The sequence below is a fragment of the Octopus sinensis genome, linkage group LG4, assembly GCF_006345805.1.
Source record: "Octopus sinensis linkage group LG4, ASM634580v1, whole genome shotgun sequence".
In the NCBI taxonomy this organism is placed as follows: domain Eukaryota; kingdom Metazoa; phylum Mollusca; class Cephalopoda; order Octopoda; family Octopodidae; genus Octopus; species Octopus sinensis.
This window is the reverse complement of record NC_043000.1, coordinates 163,014,525-163,027,766: the sequence shown is the minus strand read 5'-3', so window position 1 is coordinate 163,027,766 and position 13,242 is coordinate 163,014,525. Positions and strand designations below refer to the sequence as shown.

The 13,242-nt window shown below is 35.7% G+C and overlaps 1 long non-coding RNA gene across 4 annotated transcripts in view; it reads left to right on the top strand.

Moving 5' to 3' along the window:
• LOC115211007 overlaps positions 1 to 13,242 on the top strand; it is a 56,126-nt gene that overhangs the window by 16,406 nt on the left and 26,478 nt on the right. Inside the window, exon 1 of one of the 4 annotated variants that reach the window (XR_004998937.1) lies at positions 8,171 to 8,414. The exons of 1 other annotated variant lie outside the window; for it this stretch is intronic. This is a non-coding gene — a long non-coding RNA (uncharacterized LOC115211007). Of the gene's footprint in view, positions 1 to 8,170; positions 8,415 to 13,242 lie in introns of those variants that run through there. 2 more of the 4 variants (XR_004998936.1, XR_003881457.2) reach the window with 2 other exon arrangements.

Genomic DNA, 13,242 nt, shown 5'->3' with positions numbered 1-13,242 from the left:
GTACTTATTCTATCGGTTTCTTTTGCCAAACCGATAAGTAACGGGGACGTAAACACACCCCACCATCTGTTGTCAAGCGATGTTGGCGGGGACAAACACAGACACACAAACACATACACATACATACATACATATATATATATATACTTATATATATATATATATATATATATATATATATATATGTGTATATATATATATATATATATAATATATATGTATGTATATATATATATATATAATTGGGCTTCTTTCAGTTTCCGTCTACCAAATCCTCTAACAAGGCTTTGGTCAGCTCGAGGCTATAGTAGAAGACGCCCTGTGGTTGGTAAGCAAGCTACTTACCACACAGCCACTCCTGCACCACTCAAATACTGTTTACAGTCTTTGGATTATTTGATTGGTAGTTTATTTTATCGAACCCGGTAGTACGAAAAGCAAAACTGAATTCAACATGATTTGAACTCAGAATTTTAAGTGCTGGAATTAATAGAATTAAGTATTTTGTCCGACACCCTAAAGATCCTGTGAATATGCCGTTGAAAAACTAAATAATGCAAAATATTCAGTTCTGTGTTTCTACTACACTATCTAATTTGTGAAAATTGTTCAATTAATATTTGAATAATTAACTTATAGCGACTTAGAGTGTTTGAAGTGGCAGAGTTGGCTAAGAGAAAATTACTTCAATTCGTTTCTCCTCCAAGAAAATACTGAAATCTCTATGCAAAACCTTTGAAAACAACATCAGTCAATAAGGCAACACCTAGGCGATCCCTTAATCTGTTAGAAATAACAGATAAATCACAGTCTACTCGCTTAAGTAAGAAAATGATAGACTGAACAATGCAGTCCTGTATAACACTAAAAAACGAGATGATCACGACTGGAACGCGTCTGATCAAAGATTTACTCCATCAGGGTCAGAAACTCTAGGAAATGGGGGAATGAGCCATTGCATGTTCACTCGAACAGCTAAAAACAGCAGCCAAATTTCTTACAAATCATACCCTGCCGTCATAAAATTGGAAGGACACATTGGAAAATGTAATCCTGAATAAAAGGTGGGATGGTTACAACTGGGACGTTCATATTTGAAGGTCAGATAGATCTGACATGGAACTGAACCACAAGAAGCAGCATAACGCCACCACTACCACCACCGCCACCGCCGCTGACGACGACGACGACAACAACAACAACGATAACTTCCCAAATGACCTCGTATTTATTTCTTCCTATACTTAATAACATCGCTGTTATTACTGCATCTTGAATGCTGCTGGGGCATCCGATGCAGATGGGAACGTAATTATCGAATATTATTTGAAAAGCAGGAAAAAAGGAAACAAAAGCGAAGCGTAATATACCTGGCAAGTGATGGAATGCCAATACTCTAACTTAAATATTTGACAATTAATGTTTTAAAATTATTTGATGAAACATAAATACGGAAATATGGTTGCTGCTGTTGTTACGATTGTTGTTGAAGCCAGGACATTACTGATGGAGGAAGCCAATGATCAAATACACTCCAGTCGTGACCAGTCCTGTTTGCTTGGGCAGAATATTTAGGATCATATTATGTAATGATTCCTTCCTATTTTTTTTAAATGGTAGTTTGCCTATAGTTTGAGGGAGATTGATCGACCAGGTTGCTTTGGGTGTTGCTTTCATTATTCAGTGTTGGCCTTGTTGAAATCGCTTCATTTAGCAGAGCCACAAGTAATCTCAAGTAAATGGCATTGAAAAATATTTTGTTGTTCAGTCAAATTCAGTACTTGATTGGTGTTATTTTATCGATCTCAGAAAGATAAAAGCTAAGTAAACTACTACAGGAAATGATCTCAGAAAATAAAAGGGCATAACTCAAAACCTTAAGATATTTTTCAACGTTTTCCTGACTAAGTAAGTCATCCATCAACCTGAATATAAATATAAATATATCCAGCGCAGACCAGACAAATCTATGATCAAAAGCATTCTAGTTCTGACCATCTCGTTTATTTTTTATCCGGTAGTGTCTCGGTGTGTATACTACATACTACATTATCTAACGTGTTATTTCTCTTTCAAAACTTGGCCTTTGAAGGATGTGGAGAGGGAGAGAGAGAGAGAGAGAGAGAGAGAGAGAGAGAGAGAGAGAGAGAGATAGTTTGGTATTTCAACTAATGTCCGAGCACTGGTGGTAAGCCTCACATGCCATCCGCTTTAATACAATATATCCAGATTTCGGGGCGAATGGTATCATGAACTTTTGCAGTGTTAATTCCTATTTCACTTTCCACAGGAGAGACAACGCCAAGTAGAAAATGAAGTCGGACATTTAGGTAAAATCCCGGTCGACTGCTCTAATAACTAACGCATAATTATATTTTCTCTTCTCTTTCTCATCTAGAGCCTCAGTGAGCAAAACATTTCGAGAAACTCCTCTATGGCTACTGACAAACAGACACAATACTTGGAAGGATCGCAGTAAGGGTCAGTGTCAACGAATGATTAGTCGTCATCTCTATCGCATTGAAACGAAATGACTCTGAACCTGCCAAAACAAAACCCAATACTTAAAAATATGCTACAAAATAACGCTAACTCAACAGAATAACGCGTCCTCTTTTTCAGAAGTATTGGCTCGTGTTAGGGCGGCGAGCTGGCAGAAACGTTAGCACGCCGGGCGAAATGCGTAGCCGTGTTTCGTCTGCCGTTACGTTCTGAGTTCAAATTCCGCCGAGGTCGACTTTGCCTTTCATCCTTTTGGGGTCAATAAATTAAGTACCAGTTACGCACTGGGGTCGATGTAATCGACTTAATCCGTTTGTCTATCCTTGTTTGTCCTCTCTGTGTTTAGCCCCTTGTGGGTAGTAAAGAAATAGGTATTTCGTCTGCCGCTACGTCCTGAGTTCAAATTCCGCCGAGGTCGACTTTGGCTTCTATCCATTCGGAGTCGATTAAATAAGTACCAGTTATGCCGTGGGGTCAATGTAATCGATTTAATCCGTTTGTCTGTCCTTATTTGTCCCCTCTATGTTTAGCCCTTTGTGGGCAATAAAGAAACGAATATTGGCTCGTGTACTCTCCTCTTCTCGCAGTAACCACCTGTTATGAAGATCTATGAGGCATAAATTTCTCATCTCACCTTACATACACACACATACATACACATGTATGTATGTATATATGTATGTATGTATGTATATGTATGAATATGCATATATGTACGCATATTTCTGTATGTATGTATGTATACACACATATATATATATATATTATATATATATATATATATATATATATATACACATATACACATAACATGCACATATGTATTTACTCACACAAACATATACACAAATCAGTGAGGTAGATAGCTATCTAGATAAACAGACAGACACATATACATATACGCGCTTGACAAAGAAAATGTTGAGAGTAACTTCGAAGATTCAAGTTACTGGCTATTGTCCTGTCTTACATTTAGGTTGTTTGAGCAGGTGGACCGAGATATATGAAAATTAAATGTGATATAAACGAATTTGTAGGCAGAAGAGGGAAGAGTAAGAAGAGCAGATGTTGTGAGGGGAAGGAAGAGTGGCGGGAACCTTTTACTGGTTTGATCGAGTAATTTTCAGTTTAACCAGCCATGTATGTTAGGGCAAGTTGTATGAAGTAAACTTATACGGGGGTTCATGTAACAGAAGTGTCCTATTCAAATCAGTATTGGTGATAGCTGAATGCTTTCTTATGACTGATCCAGATTCATTGTATAGAGGATTGTGTTGTGGAATTTTCGGGTTGATAAAAGAATGTTTATAGATAACACTAGTTCGATTAGTAACAGAGTGCAAGTTAGATAGAGGTCAAAACTTGTTAATGCTACAAGTTGTTTTTTTAAAGCAAAAATCCGTTCAACTGGCTTTAAAAAAAAAGAAGTTGGATCGAAATAAGCTTTGCTACTATAGATTGCATATTCAAGCATTCCAATATATTCATAACAGAGTCATTGCAGATGTATTAATATACACATATGTAGTTATGTAACCACGTATATATATACCAACATATCCCAATAAATGTATATAGATGAGAATATTAATCTAGAAATAAATACAGACACACAAGCAAACATACATATGTAGAGACATATATACACAGATGCATGCCTATACGCATATATGTGTTTATGTATATATATGTGTGTGTGTGTGTGCGTATGTGTGTGTATGTGAGTGTGTATTTAATATTTGGTGTTGTCGATCAATTTCTTTAGAAATAAAAAACGGAACATTTACTGATGGTAGTACACAATACATTTAATAGAACCAAATTGCTATTAATTTTAATCATTGTCAGGGATTCAAATTTCATCATATCGGTTTGTTCAACTGATTGAATCACCAAATATTAAACTTTGCAAGTATGGAACTTGGAGTAGCTTGAAGCACGCACACACACACACACACACACACACACACACCACACACACATGATATATCACTAGCCACCACACATTCTTTATTTTCTCTCCTTGTTTCTTTCTATGTTCCTTTCTGTGGAAGAGCATAAGTTCAAAACATTAAAGACTTTTTCACTTCCCGAGCATTAAACTAATACATCTGTTTGTCGTTTACACCACCTGTCTTTGTCTTTTGTTTTTTTGTGAAATCTCCATATCTCTTTTCTCTTTCCCTTTTCTCTTTATATATATATATATATAATGGTATGTAAAGGAAAGAACCAAGGATTCAGGTGCAGGAAGTTAGTAAACTTCGAGCAGTCCGTAGAAGGTATAAAAATCAACTTTCAGGAACAGTAGTGCTTTATTGGAATAGAAGTTTGAAACATTTTTCCCATATCGAAGTTCGATAAGTTGAAAAAAGTTATTTTATAACTTACAGTTACCAACTAGGATTTCTGTGTATGCGAATAAACATCCAAATTTAGGGAATGGAACAGATAAAATCTCGGCTACAAATGATTCCTCGGAAGTAGCAATTACTCAACGAGGCATACTCCACAGTTAACCATATATATAATATATATATATATATATATATATATATATATATATATATATATATATATATATATATATATATATATATATATATTATATATATATATATTATATGTATGTATGTATGTATATATATAAGCTAAAAAGCTGGTTCTAAAATCTCTCTAAGAGATGATCGCAGCTAGAGATGCCATCTTGGGGTTAAAAAATCGCAGTAAATTCCGATCGAACGGAACAGCCATGTTGAAGTGTATTTTCTTTTACCTAAATGTAGGGACTTTTCAGCTTCCCACCTCACGTAGCATAGTGTAATTAAGTACCAGAATGACTTGCTCAAGAAATATTACACGAAGGCACAATCTACTACTTTTCTAACTTCCCAGTAGATAATGAGACTCACTTTTACCAGTGATTATCACGCGTAAAAAGGAGAGGAAGAGAGAGAAAAAGAGAGAGAGAGAGGAGTAGAAAGAGAGAGAAGAGAGAGAGAGAGTGAGAGAGAGAGAGAGAGAGAGGAGGTGAAAGGTTGAGTGATTGATTGCGTAAATGGGCTTCAGCTGTAGATAGAAGCGATATCTTAAAGTCAGCTCACTACGGTTATTTCTGTTTCTCATCACATATGTTTCGAAAGATATACTCACAGGAATTTTATTATACCCTTTGCTCAATTCCTCGTAGATGCAATACAACCGAGTAGTTAAGAAATTCGCTTCGCATCCATAAAGTCCTGAACATGATCACTCCACATAGCAAACATCATTTGCTATAGCCTTGAGCTAAGCCATACTTTGTCAGTGTAATTAGATAGACGGGAATACATCGATCTGTATAAAAGTACGTCAATCTGTAATTCAAAAAGTATAGTCTTATTGCAGTCTGTCCCGCCGATTCTGGAAAGTAACATTTATCCGTGCAATGTCCAACCACTTGCATGTTAATTCAGGAGCTGATTGCTCATTTGACCAAGCGACTGGATCTGCCTCGTCATAGAGCGTCTGAGAACCACCATCACTACCAACAACTTTACTACGACCACATTTAAGCTCGCAATCATATTTAGTCAAAATTTCCTGCAGTGATGAGAAATAGCATAGAATAATGTCTAGAATAATGCCTTAATTTCCTTTACTTTTGTGAATGTAATCTATCTGGGAATTATCATTTGTTTATCTGCTAATCTTTTTAGCAACTTCCCATAATATATTTTTAAATAGAAATTCGTGACAGGAAACGTATGATTCACTGCTTTAAGGTGTGGCTCATATTTATCAGCAAATTTAGTGACATGTTTTGCAAGATTGCCTTGGTGACAAAAATCAGCCAAACCCTTGTCTAAATATAAACAGGAAACTGGAGATTTCCTTAAAATGGATAAAGATTCACACTTTTTTGGTTACTTTTGTTAAGCAAAACTAAACAAATTTCTACACGTTCCTTATTAATTCTGTTTTACCAGTTATAAAGCCATATCTATTAAGGCAGTCATCTGTATATTTTGTAGCAAATAGCACGACTGGAGGGGACTAATGATAGTCTGCATCTGACCATTAGTGAGTTTAAACTGATCAAAGGCGGGATAAATTTGTTTGCCTTAAAGGAGAAAAGTCTAACGTTTGACGAATATTCTGGACTAATTTGGAGGAATTTAAAATGGAATTACTCAGAATTACTGACAACTCTAAATATAACAGTTATTTGCATTTTCTTTTCATGCATCTTCAATATTAAGTTATAAGTCTTTGTATTCAGATGTCCTCTTCAGATCTTATTTGAGTAAGATTGCTGTCAGACAGTACAGAGACATCCACTAACTGGAATATATATTCATTGTCTTTAAGGAAATTATCTGGCCTGCTCAAAATTGGAACTCTACTAGTGACAATAGTTTTGTCTAAGAATTCAGTGATTGAAAAGGTATTGCTAGGTCACTGATTTTTGTTATGGTAAATCAGTAGCTCTTGAAGGTCACTGAAATTATTTTGAAAGTAACTATTCTGGCTGTCCTCATGAAAAACCTGAACGGAACCCAACTCACCATTGTTCAAATAAACCACTAATCCTTTATAGAATGCGAGGTCTGACATTCCATCCATTACTGTTGGAGCAGTTGCAGTGAGCGCCTGGAAACATTGCAGATTCCAAACTCTAAATCTCGGCTTGTGCTTCACCGAGGACCGTAGATTTTTCTGAGAGACGAGCAACGGAAAGACGTGTCGCAACTATAGAAATCTATCTACTAGTGTTAACCTTAGTGCGTGCCAGAGCGTCATCAACGACAGTTTTTCGGAATGTCTTGGAGGCAATTTTTAGCAGTAGACAAATTTTTCAGAAAGTGGATCCTAATTGCTTTAACTGGACTCTTCAGTTCCCTAACAAAAACCGGTGCCCTTCATCGTATTGTGATTCTAGAGGCCCACTGATTTGCCCTGGTTAATACCTGCACACATTCCTTCTTCGTAATTCTGCTGTATGTCATTGACATCCACGATTTCCGCCGGTTTCTAATACAAAGAGCAGATCACAAATTTCGTGGAAAGCCGGGTCAATAATGTTGGCATCAGTATTTGAAAGATACTTGTTTTATCGATCAGAGAATCATGTAACTAAAGTAAATAGATAAACAAATAAATAAATCTCTCTATAAATAAAGCTGAAGTTGTCTGTGTAAGGCAAGTTTGGTAGCCTTCAACTAACACTAACTTCTCCGAGTCCCTGTTTGCGCAAGTTGACCAAAATTGAGAGTATGATAGAAGAAGGCTTGCTCTTCCATCCGTAGAATTCAAATCGGACCGTGTTAAGACCAAAAATTATTTACATCAAAAAGGTACTGTTTTTCTATGAAAATCCCTATTTTTTTACGATTTTTTGACTGCTGTGTCGCCATTTTTCGGTGTATTTCAACCAGAAAAATGTTCACTTAAAGAGAATAACAAGCTACATTATGCAAAAGTTTTACTTCTCAAAAATTCCAATTTTAAAGGGTCGAAACAAACCAGAGCAACGCCGGGCGATACTGCTAGTAAACAGATAAATCTCGCGCGGGATTTGAACTCAGAATGTAAATAAATCAAAGCATTCATTTCAATCCATTACACGAAATATTTTGTCACACTACGTAAGTGATAAAGCCAACGATAAAAATATAACAAGTTATACCACCAAAACTTCAAGCACAATAGAAACCACTGCTGCTACTCCTACTGCTGTAGGCTTGTTTTGGTGTTACTAATACTACGGAAACAACAAATACACCAACATTTACAAAACGTCATTCACCTGTGAAGGTATTTTAGCCCAACGAACAGATTTGTAACTAAGTGTTTTCATATGGAGACTGCTACCATTACCAACTTAAAAAGTTAATCAGCCGGTGAATATTTCCAGGTAAAACTTAATCTGCGTTCAAGTATATCTATCTATCTATCTATCTATCTATCTATCTATCTATCTATCTATCTATCTATCTATCTATCTAATCTATCTATCTAATCTATCTATCTATCTATCTATCTATCTATCTATCTATCTATCTATCTAATCTATCTATCTATCTATCTCTATCTATCTATCTATCTATCTATCTATCTATCTACCAATCTACCTATCTATCTATCTATCTATCTATCTATCTATCTATCTATCTATCTATCTGCCTGTCTGTCTGTTTGTCTGTCTGTCTGTCTGTCTATCTATCTGTATGCATGTATGCATATATATGTGAATGTATATGCAAATATTGATATGTACATATATAGTATATATATAGATATATACATATACCTATGCATATATACACACACGCACACATATACATACATACATACATACACACACACATATATAGATATAGATAGAAATAGATATATGTGTATGTGTGTGTATGTGTGTGTGTGTGTGTGTGTGTGCAACTCATTTCTACAATTGAGTGAACTGTGGCAAAGTGAAAATAAAGTGTCTTGCTCAAGAACACAATACCCAGCCCAGTCCTGGAATCGAACTCACTAACTCATGGTTATGAGCCTGACACAATAACCACCGAGACCTGCGCCTTCACCGCACGCACACACACACACACACACACACACACACACACAACACACACACACACACACACACACACATACACACACATTTTAGTCCTTTGCCTGTTTCAGCCCAAAAGCTTCGTTAATCGAAGGGCGGCGAGCCGGTGGAATTGTCACCACGCCCGGCAAAATCCTCAGGGGAATTTCGTCCGTCTTTACGTTCTGAGCTCAAATTCTGCCGAAGTATACTTTACCTTTCATCCTCTCGGGGTCGATAAATTAAGTACCAGTTTATCATAGAGTCGATGTAATTGACTTATGTCATCCCTCGAAACTGTTGGCCTTGTACTAACTGTTGGCCAGTACAGGCGCGCGTACGCGCGTGCATACACACACTTACGTACATATGTATGCATGCATGCATGTGTGTATGTATGTGTGTATGTATGTATGTATGTATGTATGTATGTATGTATGTATGTATGTATGTATGTATGTATGTATGTATGTAAGTATGTATCTATCTATCTATGTCAGGTCACTTTCGTGTGCTACTGGTAGCATGTAACCCAGTACAACCTGTTGCATGGTCGGGCCGTCGGCGTCTAAACCGGCAACCCCACCAAGCTTGCTTGGTGAGGAGGGTGTTTATTGGACACCCTGCGGCATGAAAAACAAAACCCGTCAAAAGGCGGAGAATCAACAGCCATCCAATAAATGTTTTAAGGGTGTATCATGCGCGGGGACATAGAAATAATCGGACTGAATACCCGATCGCGCGGTTAAACCATTGGGAGTGAAAGACTCCTAGCCTTTGTTAGGGCATCCTTCTAGGAAAAGATAACTCAGGTAACTGGGATAACTCCGACATAAAACCTGCGGCTCAGTGGTTACCGATGATGTTGACTTGTTCTTCTTTTCGGATTATGGCTGCTGTTGCTTAGTTGAGTGGGATTGACTCAGCGCACAGCCTTTCCTCACTTAAAAAAAAATCTTCTTGCACAGGCATTGCACGATAACAACATTGATTAAGCTTCGTGCAATGAACATACTCGATAACGAGGGGGCAGCCACCATGTATGTATATGAATTGAACAATTAACGAACTAAGAGACTAAAAGAGAATGGTCAGTGACATGTATATAAGGAGCAGAGGAGATACGAATACATATATACCAAATACCATTCATTGTCAATTCTTAATTTATCTACGCTCATCTGCAGACAAAAGCCTTAATGGTGTGTCAGCTGCGGAGAATTAGTTGAGGCTTGAAATTGTCTCCCCTTCTCAAGTAGAGCTGGTCTCAAATGATATTTGGTAATTGTAGTACACTTTCTAGAGGTGGTGATGATTTCTATAAATCAAATATTTACTATGCAAGCATATGAATACACACACACACACACACACACACACACACACACACACACACACACACACACACAAACATACTCACTCAGATACGCTACGTAAATAAGAACTTTGTCCGAACGAGCGAGCGATGTTCTACATAGTTGCTCAATTTGCTAACAATAACTGTCAGTTTTTTTTAATCAAATTATTCTTTACGGTCTTTGCTCATGTTTCCTCGATCAGCTTTTCATAACAGTCCGACATAAGAAATTTGTGAACTGCCACGTAAATAAAAGAGAACATAGCCGCTGTCACTTCGAATGATAGGTGTTTTCATGTGGTGGATCAACTTACTGAATTTTCATTCGATTGAATTATCCATTATGGGCTACCTGTAGTCCATGAGATTTTCTTAATGGTTCACCTAACGGAAAATTGATTTCAAATATTGGTACAAGGCCAACAGTTTCGAGGGATGACATCGACTCTATAATAAACTGGTACTTAATTTATCGACCCCGAGAGGATGAAAGGTAAAGTATACTTCGGCGGAATTCGAACTCAGAACGTAAAGACGGACGGAATTCCCCTAAGGATTTTGCCCTGCGTGTTGACAATTCCGCCGGATCGCCGCCCTTCGCATAACGAAAAATTTCTATTAGATTTTTAGTAGCTATCTCTTGTACGGTCCGCTTCTCGAAAAATGTTGGTTATCCCTGAATTATAGAGTTAGTGAGTGGGTATTCCACGGAATTATGAGCTCTTAAAATAGTCAATTATAAGGTTGAATCAGGGTGTCATAGTGCGTAAGAAACCTGATCTCTTGACTTAGAATTGCAGTCAACGTTGAGGATTTCTATGCAATTTCTATTTTACCCAATTTCATTCGTGTGGTTTGCGTCAGTCCGTAGATGGAATAAAAGAAAAACTTATCTACACACACATACATACATACATACATACATACATTCATACATACATACATACATACATACATACATACACATACTGGTGGAACATTCCCAACAAAACATATACCAAGTGTAAGCAACACAAGTCGGACATTGTTGTTTGGGACAGACGAGAAAAAACTGTGTACCATCAAAGAATTCAACTGTCTCGAGATGTGAATATCTCTTTGAAAACCAAAGAGAAAGTGGACAACCTCGAAACCACCAGCTTCTATCTCCAGATTATAAATTCGCATTTATACCAATACAAATAGGTACACTTCGTTTTGGAGCAAATGCCTAAGTGACAATCTGGATAAACTAGGTTTTTTAGAAAAGGAAATCAACCAACTCGCACATTACAAATACAATCTGTCAATGGAACAGTAAAAATATGCAAGACTTTTCTCAAATTTAAAATGTGACAGTGTTTATTTTTATTTATATTGCAATGATGCAATGATGGAGCTATGTATCATTGTTAGGAACCAACTCCTTTCTAATAGGAAGAATTTAAATATGTAAAGACAGAAGAGAACATATATGAATGCATACATACATATATACATGCATGCATGTATGCATACATACATACGTACGTACATACATATACATACATACATGCATACATACATACATACACATACATACATACATACATACATACATACATACATACATACAAAAGTAGATATAGAGGCAATTATGTGGATAAACAAATTAGATATATACATACAATGTATATTTATGAACGCACACAATTGTGTGTGCATGTATATATTTGTATGTTTGCATGTATATGTATATATATATATATATATATATATATATATATATATGTACGTTTGTATGTTATATCTATATATACATACATGTATGTATATATATATTATATATGTTTATATATATATATATATATATATATATATATATGTATATCCATATATGTATATCAGTCTATACGTACATACACATTCACATACGTACATATAAAGATAACTTTCCTTTTATGTATGCTTCATTAAACACAAGACTTTGTTCAAATTTTATCTTTTTTATCTTAGGGTTTTCGTATTTTCTTAGTCTTTTTTTACATCTAGTCTGCAACAATAAATGTTCAAAAATCATATTCCTCATTTCCAGAAAATCATAATATTATTCCCCAAAACTGAATATATTTGTTTTTTCATATATTGGTTGAATTCCTTTATACTTTACCGCTAAGAATTTTATGGCCGTTGGCTACACACGTTAACAGTCCATATGTATTTGTTTGTCGCAGTCAAAATTTTGGCCGTCAGGTTTTTATGCCAATACCCACGTGTTAACGGCAATTTTTGATTTGTTTTGGCGTATCTGATGTTCGCACAATCATTTTTTTGCATTGTATTCCGATATTAGCATGGCTTCCTTAATTTATCTGTTTTTATGGGGTAATTTTATAGCGTGTATAAGTGTTTTTCTTTAACATTCTCCTATCTAATGTCAACACCTGATTATTGGTGCATGAGTACAATGCGACCCCGCAACTCCCCGCCGACAGTATATTCGAAACCACAGAGAAAGTCTGGAATATATTTATATGTATAAAATATATATATAAAAATACAAAATGGGACAAGAACGCAAAACATTCAAATAGACGACACAAAAAAAACGGACGGGTCATTCGAAGCCTCTAATCTTGAGTCAAGAACCGGATCATCCTCGCAATTTCGGCTGATGCATATATATATATATAATATATATATATATATTATATATATATATGTATATATATATATTATATATATATATATATAATATATATATATATATATATATATATATTATATATATATATATGCATATATACATATGTATATATATATGTATGTATGTATGTATATATATATATAT